This window comes from Rhinopithecus bieti, unplaced genomic scaffold (assembly GCF_001698545.2).
Source record: "Rhinopithecus bieti isolate Rb0 unplaced genomic scaffold, ASM169854v2 scaffold_9919, whole genome shotgun sequence".
Classification (NCBI taxonomy): Eukaryota; Metazoa; Chordata; class Mammalia; order Primates; family Cercopithecidae; genus Rhinopithecus; species Rhinopithecus bieti.
Window position 1 is genome coordinate 879,330 of NW_016806411.1, and position 17,547 is coordinate 896,876.

Sequence of the window (17,547 nt, forward strand, 5' to 3'; positions counted from 1 at the left end):
AAGTGAATTTCTTCCAAAGCTAGCTTGGGGAAGAGGCACAGATGTCCTGCTGTACTGCTTCACCTTTGGAGCAGAAAGCGGGCACCTTTATAAGGTGGCGGGGTGGGGAATGAGCAAGGGCAGGGGCAGGGTTCCCCTGTTAGGTTGGTCCTTGTCTATTGACAGTTGAGTTGGCGCCTTCCTGGGCAGATGTAAGTTCTAAAAGTAGCCAAGCAGGCATGCTTTCCATATGCCCTCTAGTGGATCAAAGTTCCAAGGCAACCCCCTACAAGTGAAAGTTCCATGGGGCATGCTTTGGTGTGCAAATCAACTGTCAGCTCTCCAGGAGAGATCCATCTTGGAGCGCACAGTTAGATGAACTTGCCCTGTAAGGAATGTCTGGTGATGGGGGACGTGAAATGTTACATTTGCATTTCTGAAGGGCTAGGTAGGAAATAGGGAGCCAGAGACATGAGAAAAAAAAGTGATAGAGGGAAAAAAAATAATTAAACCACCTCTTAGAAAAATGGGGGTATTCAGTTACACTTCTCTGAGTTGGACTTTCTTAGATTCCATAGATGAGTAAGATCATATGGCATTTATCTTTCTATGCCTGGCTTATTTCATTTTGCGTAATGTCCTCCAGGTTCATCTATATTGTCCCAAATGATAATATTTCATTTTCTTAGGCTGAATAGTATTCAATTGTTTTTATAATACAATATTTTCTTTATCCCTTAATGAACAATATTCTGTGATTATGTCATATTGTATTGTGTTGTGTTGTACTATCCTACATGCCATGGACCTTCATATCTCTCTACTTTCTGTTTGCAATAAAATTTAGTCTAGGCTCTCAGGAAGGACCTAAGTGTGTGTGCGTGTGGCTTTGTTTTGCACAACCTTCCACATCTTGTGGAAATAAGGAGTCATAACAGGAAAATCCCTCTTAATGCTGTGCCCTCAATGTTTGTCAATGAAGATTCCGTTACTCCTGTTTAGCATGTGTTAGAAATGGTGTTAGAGCCAGAGCTCCAGAGAGTGGGAATGTAGGACTCCTTTATTCTACCTTGTCAATACTGTGATCTAGGACTTTGCCATAGGTAAAAATATGAGGTCAGCTAGATGGCCTGGGGCCCAGTCCTGGCTCTATCCTGTCAAAGGCATTTGAACCAGAGTGACTCCGTCTTGAATTCAGGCTGGGTACAATGAGGCTGAGACCTACTGGGCATTTCCAGGGTTAAGGCATTCTTAGTCATAGGATGAGATAGGAGGTCAGCGCAAGATACAGATCTCAAAGACCTTGCTGATAAAACAGTTGCAGTAAAGAAGCCAGACAAAACCCACCAAAACCAAGATGGTGACCAGAGCGACATCCGGACATTCTCAGTGCTTATTATACACTAATTATAATGCTTTAGCATGCTAAGAAACACTCCCACTGGTGCCATGACAGTTTACAAATACGATGGCAAAGGAAGTTACCCTCCCTTTGGAGGGTATGGTCTAAAAGAGAGAGGAACCCTCAGTACTGGGAATTTTCCACTCCTTTATCAGAAAACTCATGAATAGTCCACCCCTTATTTAGCATATAATCAAGAAGCAACAGTAAGTATAAGCAGCTTGAGTAGCTCATGCCACTGCTCTGCCTATGGGGTAGCCATTCTTTCTTTCTTTACTTTCTTAATGAACTTGATTTCACTTTATGGACTCACTCCGAATTCTTTCTTGCATGAGATTCAAGAACCTTCTCTTGGGGTGTGGATAGGGGCCCCTTTCTGGTAACAACTCCATACTAGAAAAAAGGAACAGTGCTGTTAACTTCCCATTGGAAGCAGGATTTTAGGATGTTATTTCATTTATGTAAGCATAATATATACATTGACCTTTGTTCCTGGCTCCTGGCACACAGCTCCTAAAACCCACGGAGTCTCCTGAGTGATGAGGGTCTTTTATACGCTGACATGAGATGACTTGGGGGTGGGGCCCTGGCTAGCTTCAGGATAGGGGTCTGGCTGCCAGAAAAAAGCAACCCTGGAATTAGAGGGTTAGAACTTTCAGTCCCACCCACTCTGGGGGAGGAGAGAGGGACTGGAAATTGAGTTCAGCAACCAACGACCAATGACTTAATCAACCATGCCTGTGTAACAAAACCTCTATAAAACCCCTAAATGATGGGATGCAGAGAAATTATGGGTTGGTAAATGCTCAGTGTGCTGGGAGGTGAGGTGCCTCGGTGAGGGCAGGAAAGTATCATGTTCCTTACTCCCCATACCTTGCCCTATGTATGCCTTTCATCTGGCCATTCTTTTTTTTTTTTTGAGATGGAGTCCCATTCTGTCACCGAGGCTGGACTGCAGTGGCGTGATCTTGACTCACACAACCTCCGCCTCCCAGGTTTGAGCGATTCTCCTGTCTCAGCCTCCTGAGTAGCTGAGATTACAGGCACACGCCACCATACCTGGCTACTTTTTCTGTATTTTTAGTAAAAACGGGGTTTAGTCATGTTGGCCAGGCTGGTCTCGAACTCCTGCCCTCAGGTGATCTGCCCACCTCAGCTTCCCAAAGTGTTGGGATTACAGGCGTGAGCCACTGCACGAGGCCCCATCTGGCCATTCTTAAGTTTAAACATAAGTAAACTGTTTTCCTGAGTTCTATGAATTATTCTACAAATTCACAAACCAGGTGGTGGGGGAAGGGAGGATATCAAGGGAACCCCTGAATTTGTAGCCAGCTGAGCAGAAGTGTGGATAATCTGAGCACTCTACTATGGCTGGCATCCAAAGTAGGGGCGGTCTTGTGGGTCTGAGCCCTTTACCTTTGGGTCTGCNTTTTGAGATGGAGTCCCATTCTGTCACCGAGGCTGGACTGCAGTGGCGTGATCTTGACTCACACAACCTCCGCCTCCCAGGTTTGAGCGATTCTCCTGTCTCAGCCTCCTGAGTAGCTGAGATTACAGGCACACGCCACCATACCTGGCTACTTTTCTGTATTTTAGTAAAACGGGGTTTAGTCATGTTGGCCAGGCTGGTCTCGAACTCCTGCCCTCAGGTGATCTGCCCACCTCAGCTTCCCAAAGTGTTGGGATTACAGGCGTGAGCCACTGCACGAGGCCCCATCTGGCCATTCTTAAGTTTAAACATAAGTAAACTGTTTTCCTGAGTTCTATGAATTATTCTACAAATTCACAAACCAGGTGGTGGGGAAGGGAGGATATCAAGGGAACCCCTGAATTTGTAGCCAGCTGAGCAGAAGTGTGGATAATCTGAGCACTCTACTATGGCTGGCATCCAAAGTAGGGGCGGTCTTGTGGGTCTGAGCCCTTTACCTTTGGGTCTGCAATAACTCTAGGAGTTAGTGACAGGATGAGATAAATTGTAGGACACCCAATTCATGTCCGTAGAGTTGAGGGAGTAATATTGGAAAAGATACCATTACTTGAGGTTAGGGAAAGAACATGAAAATTTCAAACTTAAAACAACCCTTCAGGTTAACTATTATATTACAAATTTGCAGATGAAGAAATTGAAGCAAAGAGACTAAGAAGTTGCCAGAGTTACGAAGCGAATAAGCACTTAAACAAGGATTTGGACTTGGGTATATTTGAATCCAAAGCACTCCTTGTTCTCTTCACAAACCAGGCAGCCCTTATGTTAGGTGGTGATGCGGGACAATTACCCAAACATTTCCAACAGCTCTACTTTAACAAGCACGGAAGGAGCATGGGTTTGGTCACTTAACTCCTCTGAAGTCTAAACCTGCTTCCTAAGGATGCCATGAGGGTCAGGTAAGACCAGGAAATCATTTTGTAAAGAGTGTAAGTCAGTGTCCACTTGTAAAGTATGTTTATTATAATTGTATCATTTTTGTTATAAAATTTATCAGCATCAGTTTCTCCTGATACACCCACGGCAGTCTTCTGCACTGCTTCTGCATCACCAGAAAGGGAGCCCAGCACAGTTCCTTGGTTTCAAGGTTGTAATTTGCCAAGAATCATCTGTCTGTGGCATGCCTCTGGTCAGGTAGAGACCAGTACTGATGTCCTTTAATTACATATGTTAGAAACCACAGCTAATTCAGGACAAGCTAAAACATTTGAAATAAACACCAGAGTGGCAGAGCACTAGATGGTGTACCAACCAGTGCCACGTTACATAAAACAACCAAATAAAGACAAAACAGAAAACAAAGATGTTTCATGTCCCCCTTTTCTCAAATACTAGATTCTGACTTGACTGTTCTGATTCCATTCAAAGAAAAAGTCAATTCCATGTAATGGGAATTCCATATACATTATCAATCAATTTCATTAAAACTTCTAGAAATCATTTGAACATTGTCCATATCCATTGATATTGAAATCCCACAAAGGCACAGAGGCTGGGGAAAATGTGGGAAGTGCAAGATAAAAATTTGTCTAACTCAGGGGTGACTGAAAGAACAAGTAAATAGATGCAGACCTTCTCTGACTTAACTGCAGGGAGGTCTGCATGTGGAGACTCAAACAAGAAGATGATACCAGGAATTTCTCCTTACCTTAATAAGAGTATCTCAGTTTAGTGTGTGGCCTGTCTTTAACTAAATATTGGTGTTTAACTGGTTCTTCTTCGTTTGCTGTCTATTCAATGCACTGAAAAAAGACACTAATCATGTATCCTTCAAACTACACTGTTGATTTTTACCAGAATATGTATTGCTACGTTTCAAAACCCCATATTTGGACAGGAGGTTCTCTGTCACCTTTATGTAATGGAGAATACGTTACTGAATGACGTTTTTGTACTGCATTTGTTCCAATCCCATCTTCATGACTCTAACTTGTAGAAGGAGAAAACATTACATTTATCAAGAGCCTTCTCTATGCCACTATCTCCATTTACACTCATCAATTAAATAATGTGTTGGTCCAATTAGTCAGACAAGCAACATTCTTTATTGAGCGCTAGTTAAGTGCTGGGGACCCAAAGATAAATAAGACACAGTCTCTGACATCAGGTTACTCTGACCAGTAGGAGAAGATAGGCATGTTTTTAAAAGAGAGATACCAAAAAAGGGCCAAAAAATACTAGAGAAGATTCTATTATTCTAATCACAAAATTATGTTCACAGGACTAGGAAGTTAAAATGTAGAACAAGCTGGGTTTATATGAGAAGAATTGAAAAGAGACTCACAAAGAGATATTTGCACATTCATTTTCGTCACAGTATTCCCAATAGCCAAGGTATGGAGGCAATCTAAATGTCCATTGTCAAATGAATGGATGAAGAAAATGTGGTATAGGAAGTAAATTATGAACCTTGAGGACATTATGCTAAGTGAAATAAGTTGGTTACAAAAAGACAAATACTGTATTACCCCACTTATACTAGGAATCGAAAATAGTCAAACTCATGGAGACAGAAAGCAGAATGATGGCTGCCAGGGGTTAAGGGAAAATGAAGAGTTGTTTAATGAATATAGAGTTTCATTTTTGCAAGATTAAAAAGTTCTAGTGATCTATTGTACAATGATGTACTGTAGTTAGCAATACTGTATTATACACTTTAAAATGATTATGAGATTAAATGTAGGTTATGTGTTTTTTGTCACAAAAAAACAAAGCAGGACAAGATCAGAAATAACTTCACAAAGGTTGGGTCCATCACTGAATGTTCTTGGGAGCATCATGAAGAAGACACTACTGTCCCGTTTTACAGCTAAGGGAGTTGAAGACTGAATTTCAGGTCCATGTGACGTGGAAGACGGTGATTTTCCATGACCACCCACTCCATGTCTCTTCTGTAGGATACTAAATCCATATAATGCATTTTAAAAATTTTGCACGAGGCAAATCAGAAAGGATAAAATTCCTAATGTGCTCTTTTGCTTCCACAAACCAAAATGAACCAAATCAATAATCAAAACTAGGGGAAAACATACTAAACATTTATTTTGTTTTCTTATATTTATTTACTTGCCTGCTAATGGAAATGACTAACTTTTAAAAATAAAACTATGAGCTTTTAAAGCTGTAAAGTGAAAACTGTTTTCTTGCCAAACAATGATTTCAAGCAAATGTAGTTCATTTACTGAATGGAGGCTCCCAGAATATTTTCTTGAACACAACCAAAATGACGGAGTCACACACACATTGTTTGCCTCCTCAGTAGGTAAGAGAATACAGCATTCTTCAAACACTGAAAAAGGGTCTAAAATATCATTTAATGAAGAGATATGTATCTTCTCTTTTAAAGCAGTATTTGGAATATTTGTTCATTACAATTTTGTTTGAAATATGAACATCAATTTAATATGCCAGAGAAACATACTACCTTTACCCCCTAAAGTGGAAATATGAATTCTCAAAAATCTATAAACAAGACATATAGTAAATAATTTGTAGATGTATTTGTAGATGCATTTGTAGATGTATTATTAGATTATAGCCATTGCTGTTATTGATTGTCGAATAAATCAGAATAGAGGCAGACTGTTCATGTAGCGGAATAATGTGAATGGTTCTCAACCCCCAGGGGACATTTTTGATTGTCGTGACCTGAGAGTGCTACTAGCAACCAGTGGGTAAAGGTCAGGGATGCCGGTAAGTATCCTGCAGTGCACAGGACAGCCCTTCGCAATAAATGATTATTTGGTCCAAAATGCCACAAGTGCTGAGACAGAGAAACCCTATATTATGCCAATTCTTTAATTGCTGTCTGTCCTACCCACTTTGTCTCAGATCAATAGAAAAAATAAGCAATGTCATTCCCTTCCAGGGACTGTGTCTTCAGGAAGCATACTGCTCATGGCTGGGAAATGCTTGTTTTCAACTGTGGTGTTTTTATAGGAATGACACACAATTCATCTAAAAGGAGATAGAATGATAAACTGCAGGCAAAGAGGAGACCAAGTTCTTTTCAGAACTCTACACTGGCATTTAAATCATATCAAAAAGACTGTAACAACTGGGAATTGGACCAAATTGGCACATTTTTCAATTTGCTACCAGATCCAGGAAGAGAATTGGGTCCAAATCAGTCCTCAAAAATGAATTCCTTGTAAGTAAACATTTTATTTAGTTTGATTTATCCCATTAAAGGTTTCACTTCATATACAGCATAACATGATTAAATTAAAAGCAGAAAAAAAAGATCAGCCCAGAAAACAATCAGTAGGGTGGGAAATAGTAGGAAGTCAGACAAAGAAGCAAAATCTACTATATAAATTTATGCAACCAGCCAGGTATGGTGGCTCACACCTCTAATCACAGCACTTTGGGAAGCTGAGGCAGGCAGATCATGAGGTCAGGAGTTCGAGACCAGCCTGGCCAGCATGGTGAAACCCTGTCTCTACTAAAAATACAAAAATTAGGCAGGCGTGGTGGCATGTGCCTGTAGTCCTAGCTACTCTTGAGGCTGAGGCAGAAGAATTGCTTGAACCCAGGAGGCAGAGGTTGCAGTGAGCCAAGATCTTGCCACTGCACTCCAACCTGGGCAACAAAGTGAGATTCCATCTCAAAAAAATAAACAAATAATTAATTAAATGTATGCAACCAAGAGTAACCCCTATGAAGTCAAACTAGCTAACTAGGGCTCCTTTATCTCATTGGCCCTCACATATACATGGGACAACTTCTTCATGTGGTTACCCAGTTGTCTCTGAGACATTTCATGACATTCATTGATCATAGATTTGTTTGTCCACTTTTATTATTTTTATGCTATTATGTCACAAACATTTGAGACCCTTGGTGTGTGCTTTGCTGATCTGTTGCTATGTATTACAGTACCCTGAAGTTTATCAGTTTAAAATATGCACACATGTTATCTCACAGTTTATTTGGACGGTAAATCTGGGCATGACTTATTTAGGTCCTCGGCTTCAGTCTCTTGCAAGGCTGCAATCAAGTGGCAACTGGGGCTGCAGTCTCATCAGAAGGCTCAACTGGGAAGTGATCTGCATCCAAGCTAACTCACATGGCTGTTGACAAAATTCTGCTTCTTGAAGGCTGTATTCCAAGGCCCTCTGTCCCTGGCTGACCAAAGGATGCCCTCAGTTTCTTGATACGGCCTCTTCATCAGGGAAATATACAAAAGAGCCAGAGAGACACCTCCAGTCACTTGTCAGTAAGCTTGAGAAAAGTATTCAATTTCAAAGATTGGCAGAGAGATAATGGACATTATAGAGCTAAAGAATAACTCCCTGTGGAACCAGTGCTTTGTGCAACCATAACTCTGTGAGAGATTCTGAATTAGATGCTGGAGATAAAATAGGATATAAGACTATGGGTGTGGATCTCAAAGATCTCACAGATGACTAGATGGGAAAACATATAGACCTGGAAGAGAAATACATATAAGAAAATGTATGCTCAAGGCAGATTATCTTGAAAAGGGGACATTATTAAATAACTGACCAGAGGCAGTTGAGAGTATTGAACAAAGCTTGAAGGCCAGCCTCAGATAAATAGAAAGAAAGGAAAGTACAAAGAGTGTGAACAAGTGACCACACACACAAAAAAAGTGTTTAGCATGTTTGGGGACTAATAAGAAAATCAAAGGACTTCTATGGGGACACATGAGATAAAATAAAGGAATCCAGTAACAAAAGTGGTTAAGATAGAGGACTCTAGGGGCCACAGTTCCCAGTTTCAAAGTCTAGTTCTTCCTCCTTGATCCTAGGCAAGTTATTTCACCAAACTGTGCCTCAGCATCCTGCTGTAAGTGGAATGACAGTAGTACCTGTCTTCTTTTTTTTTTTTTTTTTTTTCTGAGACAGTCTCACTCTATTGTCCAGGCTAGAGTACAGTGGTGTGGTTTCAGCTCACTGCAACTTCCACCTCCCAGGTTCAAGTGATTCTTATGCCTCAGCCTCCTGAGTAGCTGGGATTATAGGCATTCACCACCAGACCCAGCTAACTTTTTTATTTTTAGTAGAGATGGGGTTTCACCATGTTGGCCAGGCTGGTCTCGAACTCCTGACCTCAAGAGGTCCACCCACTTCAGCCCCCCATAGTGCTGGGATTACAGGCATGAGCCACTGCGCCCAGCCAGTACCTGTCTTGGGGTAGGAGCACACACATGCTAGGGACTCTAGACATCAGCTATATTTCCTACTATGATGATTAATATCATTGGTACTTGTTATTATTCTGCAGATAGTCAGACACTACAGGAGAACATGGGGAAAGGGGATAAAAGGCATGGAGTGACCTTTTAGGGCAATTATGTCCTGAGTCTGTGTCCATGGTGACCAGCACAGGGAGAGGGTAGAGGCACTGGTCCAGGCAGGGGTTGATGGGACCAGCCCTTGCAGAGTCACAGTGAGGACACAGGGAGGACCCGGAAATGTAGGCCAGGCCAAAAGAGACCGGAGGGGCTTGGAGGCCAGGCTGGATGCCTGGACATGAGGGTTGAGGGCAAGGCAGGACTTAGAGATTGTCTACAACAGCCAATGGTGACATTTTTAAAGGGAGTTTGTAAATCTTTTCAACACCTAGTTCCTTCTTCTGTCTGTAGAGAGTGCTCAGTAAATGCTGATGATTTGAGGTAAAATTAAATGCATTCCAGCCATCCTGTGGCCCCCTCTCAACAGAAGGTATCATTTTAAACATCAATTCAGCCACATTAAAAATTTTTAAAGGTTCAACATTTTACTACAACGTATTAAGATTTCCAAAAGAAAGTATTGTCATAGTACACAAAAAACATCTCTTTAAAATTCCACATCTCTCTCATTTGAAATGTCTCTCTCACACCCGGATTTCCCCAGACATTTTGTCCTTTCTCCTCCAAGCTCCCCAGACACATACAAATCCAGCTTACACCTTGAGACCTTGAGATCATTTTTAACTATAGCCAAATCCATGACAGAAAAGTCAGTTTCATGTTTCCCAGTTCTCTGATTGCCACTCACATTGGAATTTTCCAGACTGGAAAGTTGAGATATAAACAGTAGGGATACTGGGGTTTATGTCCAAACCACTGGGCAGGGTACAAGAAGGAAAATGACTTCTCAATCTGCACAGTTGCCTGTAGGTGTGCTCACACACATGCACATACCGTATGCATCACACACATACCAAACACACAGGCGCATACCACATATCCATACACACACATATATATGCATATGCATGCATGCACACACATACACAACACACACACACACATATACCCACACACATGCATGTACCTTTCCCTCTTCATCTGTGCCAACTCTGTGTGTTGAGGCTGTGGCAATCCAAATCAATATGGATTTTTTTTAACTACACACAAATTACCAAGAGAGTGCTTGAGCAGATCCCCATTAGCCATATAGAGATTTCCAAATTGTCTTTGCTCCTCAGCCGTGTTCTGTAGACTCCACTTGTTTGCTATGAATACTGATCAGCTTTCATCTTATAGAGAGATTTTACCTCAAAAGTTGGGTACCTGGACCCCATCAAAGTAACTCACATGGCTCCCCTTTTCTGTGGACATGGCCAAAACTGAGCATCCAGCCTCAGCAGTTGTAGTCAAAGCTCTATATTCAACTCCTTGTCACTTCCAGCCCACGCAAACTAGGCTTGAACAATGTTGGGAATTATAAAGTTCAGGTTCAAAATTCTTTGACAAACAGTTACTGAATAATCAATTAGGCCTGCCTTCATTTCTCCTAGCTGCTCACCCACTTGTCCTCATTTCATTGCAACAGAATTGAGCTGCAAGTGCAGTGATAATGAGATCTTCAAAATTATGAATATGAGATGTGGCCTCCTTGAACATACTGTATAAATATAGTGATTTTGCAGAAAGGACTTGCTTTTATGTGATCCACTTGTAAATGAGAAAATATTTAAAACACACTGAACTATAATGGACATCCATGCACTCACAACCCAAACTTCATAAATTTTGTGGTACTTGCTACATATCTTTCACAGTTGAAGCTCCATTTGTGCTCAGACTCTTCCATTTGCCTCTGTCTCTTTTCTTCTTCCCACAATGTGCCAGAAGGGGGGCCTTGCCCTCTTCTTCTTTCTAACTGGAACCTCTCATACACGGATCTTTGTGATCTACTCCACTAAGTTTATCTCTTCATATATTCAGTAAATTTTCAAAATCTTTTTTTTCAAAAATAGTTAGCTCTGGGCCCATTATCTGGATATGAAGTCAAAATCATCTCCACCATCATTACCATGATCATCACAACCCCGTCTCCATCACCACCACCACCACCATCATCATCATCACCATTATCACATAACCACCACCATCACCACCATCATCACCATTACCATCACTGTCATCACCTACAGTCTCAACTGAGCCATGTCTCAGTCTAGCTCATCACTGCCTTTCTCCAGCACACTGAAACCCATTGTTCTGAAGGGTGGGAAACTTAGGGCAAAAACATTCACAAGATATGCCTGAAAATCTCCTCTTAAATATTATCTCTGTTACATGCCCAAGTACTCCAGCCCCCACAACAGTTGACATCCCAAACCACACACTCAATTAGCTACTATAAGTCAGGATGACATCACAAGTCATCCTGAAACATCTTAAACAAGAAATTCAAGAGAAGACACGCCTTTGCACTCCCACCCCATCTTCAATGATGTACTGAAGCCAGCTAATATCAGTTGGTGAGAGCCAATTTTTAATTTGCCAGGAATTTTAGAAGCTGGTTGACATTGAGTTGCTAGCTTGAAATCAGCTATGGTGAGAGTAGTTACACCACAGAAATTGGCAGGTACTGCTCATCAGGGCTCCTCCACTTACCCTCCCAGGGTTGTTAAACATTGACTAGAAAAAACTCTGCCTTCCTCCAAGAAACAAGGTGTGGAGAGAGAGGAACTGCATCTTAATACTTAAATAAAAGCTTAGAAAATTGATTTTAAGAATCACAATATTTCCTCCCGGTTTTTGTCCCCAGGCAAATATGTTTTCTATTTAACCATCACAGCATATCTATAATTTCAATTTTTTTCACATCATGTTATAGACACTTTTCCTGTTGCTATACAGCTTTTGTTACTATCATTCTAATGCCAGTTCCTCTACTTGTTCATTTTCATTTTCATTCCCATGAACATTTTAGAACTTACAGCAATTTTTTTTTTTTTTTAGATGGAATTTTGTTCTCGTTGCCCAGGCTGGAGTGCAATGGTACAACCTCAGCTCACTGCAACGTCCTCTTCCCTGGTTCAAGGGATTCTCCTGCCTCAGCCTCCAGAGTAGCTGGGATTACAGGCACCTACCACCACGCCCAGCTAATTTTTTGAATTTTTAGTAGAGACCGGGTTTCACCATTTTGGTCAGGCTGGTCTCAGACGCCTAACCTCAGGTGATCTTCTTTTTAAATTTTACAAATGATACATTAGCAGATTCTTATAACATGACTCAAATAATCTATAAGCCTACAGGCTCACAGCTACTCTCTCCTCCACCACCTACACCATCCCTAGCCATTTCCATCCTGGTAGTGGTCATGTCCACCCAGTGGACTTCCCTCCACACCCTGTACTCCCTTACACACAGGCTGACATACTTATATATTTCACCAAAGACATTTTGGGGAACATTTACATAAACAGAAGAAATACAAAGAACATTGCAAGGCATTTTGTGTAACAGTGTGGAAAAAGAAAAAAAAAAACTCTGCTTTTTCCTTATAGTTGAGTTTTTTTAAATACCACTGCATTATATTCCATATATGAAGGTGTCAAAATCTATTTAAGCTTCTTCTTTACTGGAGACTCTGAAAAGTGGAATTGATGTGTTCAAGGTCAAAATATTTTTTAATTGCAACATGCTGCCAAAACAATTCAGAAAAAAAGCTAAACAGCATATAGATGCCTCTTTCCCCACGTAATTTGCAAATCTTTGAATATAATGAAATTTTAAAAAATTTCCCAGTCGCATGAGCAAATTACTGGGTATAGTGTGGCTTTAATTTGCATTTTATAATTAGAAATAAAGTAGATCATATTTTCGTATTTGTCCTTTACATTGTTTCTGTGAATATCTTTGTTTTATTCTTCACCTGTTTTTTATTTGTTTTACCTTTTATTATTGGTTTATAGGCACACTTTTTGTTTACCAATATTTTATCTTTTAAATATGTTGCAAATATTTTCTACCAATCTATTACTTGTCTTTTAACTTTGCTTATCACCTATTTTGTTATACATAAGTTGTAATTTTTTTTCTTTCTTTTTTTTTTTTTTTTTTGAGACATGGGCTTGCTCTGTGGCCCAGGCTACAGTGCAGTGGTACAATCTCCGTTCACTGCAACCTCTGCCTTCCCGGCTCAAGTGATTCTCTCGCCTCAGCCTCCCAAGTAGCTGGGACCACAAGTGTGTGCCACCATGCCTGGCTAATTTCTGTATTTTTTTGTTTATTTGTTTTAGAGATGGAGTTTCACCATGTTGCCCAGGCTTGTCTCAAACTCCTGACCTCAAAAGATCTGCCTGCTTTGGCCTCCCAAAGTGCTGGGATTACAGGTGTGAGCCACCATGCCCGGCCATCTAAATTTTCATGTGACCAAATCTGACAATCTTTCTTTTTACTATTTCTTAGTTCTGGCTGTGGATTTATTTGTAAACTCCATTGTCAGTGACTTCACACATGCACACACACAATGATGGTTAATTTTGGGTGTCAATTTGGCTGGATTGAGGAGTGCTTGGACAGCTGGTGAAGTATAGTTCGAGGGTGTTTCCTAGAGAGATTGACATGTCAGTCAGTGGACTTGGAGAGGAAAACCCACATAATGTGGGCGGGCACTATCCAGGATAAGGTAGCTGGGAGAAGTGGGTATTCAGCTTGCTTTGTTGCTTTACTGTCTCCCTTTCTCTTTCTCTCTCTCTCTCTCTTTCTCTCTCTCTCCCTCTCTCACCCTTGGGGACTTTCTGGCTTTCAGCCTCTAACTGGTGGCTACAACACCTGCTTTCCTGGTTCTGAGATTTCCAGTCAGAGCCATGCTACTGTTTTCACTGTTCCAGTTCTCCAGATTACAGATGACCTATTGTGGGACCTCTCCACCTCTGTGATCCTGTGAGCCAATACCCCAAATAAATTTCCTCTTGTATCTCCTATTGGTTCTGTTTCTCTGGAGAACCCTGATGAATACACACATACACACACACACACACACACACACACACACACACACTATCTTTTTTTTTTTTTTTTTTTTGCTTTAAGTTCTGGGATACATGTATAGAACGTGCAGGTTTGCTACATAGGTATACATGTGCCATGGTGGTTTGCGGCACCTATCAACCCGTCATCTAGGTTTTAAGCCCAGCATGCATTAGGTATTTGTCCCAGTGCTCTCCCTCCCTTTTCCCCCCACCCTCTAACAAGCCCCAGTGTATGATGTTCCCCCACCCCCGTGTCCATGTGTTCTCATTGTTCAACTCCCACTTAAGAGTGAGAATATGTGGTGTTTGGTTTTCTCTTCCTGTGTTAGTTTGTGGAGGATGATGGCTTCCAGCTTCATCCATGTCCCTGCAAAGGGCATGAACTCATTCTTTTTTATGGCTGCATAGTATTCCATGGTGTATATGTGTCACATTTTCTTTATCCAGTTTATCACTGATGGGCATTTGGGTTGGTTCCAAGTCTTTGCTATTGTAAGTGGATGCACAAATTATTTTTATTTCTAATGCAGATGTTTATGTTCCAGCAGCCTTTCTTGGCTGCTCTCCTCTAGGCAGTGACTCGGGGATCTGAGCTCTTTCTCTACCATACCAGAGGCATTCCCCCCAGCCTTGGGAGACAGACAGAGCAGGCAACACTACTTAGAAGTCAGTGAGGGCTGTGCCAGGCAGGCTACACATTCCTTTCCCCTACTTTCCACCAGGCAGAACTCACATAGTCTCACCCAGACACAGGGAAGGGTAGGAAATGCCATATTCCTGTGTGCCCAGTAGAAACAGGGCATCATTTGATGAAGATGTAGCAGTCTCTGCCACAGCTTCTGGCTTTGTGTCTGGCTTCAAAAATCCTTCCCCACCAGCAAAGGCTGAAAATGTTTCTCTCTTCTATATTCCTGTCTACTGTTTACAGATGATGTTCTCTAAATCCACCTGGAATTTATTTTTGAGACTGTAGTAAGGGTCTCAATGGATAATTATTTATTCCAAAACCTCTTCTTACTATTTTGATACACTTCATGACCAAACAAAATTGCACACACATATATATAAATGGTTCTCTTTATGAACTCTTCTCTATTTCATTTATCTCTCTATCCTTGCCGAATCAATACCATACTGTTTTAATGTCTGGCTTTGTAGTATGTGTTCATATAACAAACCCCTTTCCTTTATCTTTCTCAGAATTTTCTTGGCTATTCATATACAGTTGCTTTTGCACATCTGCATTGTTATTTAAATATTCCATTACGTGGATATACAATAGTTTATTGACCATTGGAATTTCCAGCCTTTTTATTGCTATGAACTTCTTTGTATCTAAAACTTTATTCATATCCATATTTATTTCCCTGGAGTAATTTCTGGAAGTGGAACTGCTGGGTCAAAGAATACAAACATATTTAAGGTTTTGGGGATGGGCTACCAAATTGTGCTTTTAAATGGTTGTTCCAAACATTTTCCCAACAGCAATATAGGATATGGCTCTTTTCTCCACGTGGTTCTCAGTTCTGAGTAGTGTGATCTTTAAGTAATATTTAATAAACTAAATGTTTTGTTTTAATATGAATTTATTTGATTTCAAGTAAGGTTAGCCTTATGTTACTGGACATTTTTCTTTCTGACATAAATTGCTTATTTATGTCTTTATTGCAAAGGATCATTAACTATAAATAATTTGAAGTAAAAAAAAAAAGCATTGCTCGTCCAAGAGCAACAGCTTTGTCCTGTGGTCCTGTCATGGAATGCTGCCCACGTCACTAATATGAAAATTTGTGGAGCATCTCAACCTCCTGGACCACTCTCTTTTGGATAAATTAATTAGGGGAAGATTCTGCTACACAAACATTGGGCTGGCACAGTGCCAGCCTTCAGGAGCTTCCTCCAACAGGGACCCTTGATCGTTGGTTGTGAACGGTCCCCGGCCCCACACCAACCCTGCAGTGGCCAGCCCATCCTGCCTCCACAGCACAGTGAGGGGCCATGCCGGCACCGTACACCCTTTGCAGATGTCCTGTCCCCTGCTAGGCCCTCGCAAGCTGACAGTGTAACGCAGAGGCCTGCTAAGCGCAGAACACGGCCACTCCCCGCAGACAGTGGCAGGAGGGCCTTGAGAAGCTGTCTGAAGGCTCTACTCCCTTTGCGTTCCAGCCTCCGGTGAGCGCCCACCACACACAAGGCGGAGGCTCTCTGGACCTCCCCGACAACTGATGCGTTAACTTGGTACTAAATGCCACTGAACTGGAAAGTGTCAGAGGCCATGCAGGGAGCCTCCCACACAGCGCCCTTCAGCGCAGGGACCGGAGCTGCGCGCCAACACAATGAGGGAGGGACACACCCGGTGCCTTTCGGCAGAGTGGGCGGCGGAGGTGGGCAGAATGGAGGTCATGTGAAGGCTGAGTAAACAGATGTGATTCCTCACCCGGAAAACTCTCCAGGGCAGCCGCTGACCCACTTAGGACTGCCCTTTGTCCAGTCGTGATGCACATTCTGAAAAGGCCTGTTGTCGAATTCTTCTGCTATTTTGCAGTGTCAACAGACATGAAGCTCTGAAGTGGCAAATGAGGCACGGCTCTGACAAAACCCCTCTCATCCCCTGAGAGGCCGAGCGAGTCAGACGCACTTGGGGAGGTGAAGGGCCCCAGAGCGCTGGCGCGACCTGCCTGGTGCCAGGCATGAGTCGAATGTTCCCACCTCCCTCGCAAACGGACCGGCGGCACCCCAACGGGGAGGCACCATCTCAGCAAAGGGCTAGTCTTTTTCTCCTAGGAAGCACCTAACAAAACCCAGTGAGGCTAGCACTCTGTCCTGCATCCCCTAAGGCTGCCAGACCTAACAAATAAACAGACACTACACCAAGTTAAATTGTTACGTTCAAATTTAAACAACAAATCATTTTTTCAGTGCATGTCCCTCCTATGCATTTTTTGGCATAATCATTGTTTGTGCTAAAAACTAACCATATTGATAATGTATGTGAAGGGCCTGGCAGAAGGGTTGGTGGAGGCAGATGCTTGAAAACTTGTAGTTTCAATGATCAGAGATTACAACTTACAGGAAAACCTCAGGAGCAAGTCTCAAAGGTCCTCAAGAGGCCATTTGGAGGTGGGGCGCAGTGGCTCATGCCTATAATCCCAGCACTTTGGGAGGCTGAGGCTGGCGGATAACCTGAGGTCAGGAGTTCGAGACCAGCCTAACCAACATGGAGAAACCCCGTCTCTACCAAAAACACAAAAAACTAGCCAGGTGTGGTGGCGCATGCCTGTAATCTCAGCTACTCGGGAGGCTGAGGTAGGAGAACAGTTTGAACCCGGGAGACGGAGGTTGCAGTGAGCTGAGACCTTGTCATTGCACTCCAGCCTGGGCAACAAGAGCGAAACTCAGAAGAAAGAAAGAAAGAAAGAGAGAGAGAGAGAGAGAGAGAGAGAGAGAGAGAGAGAGA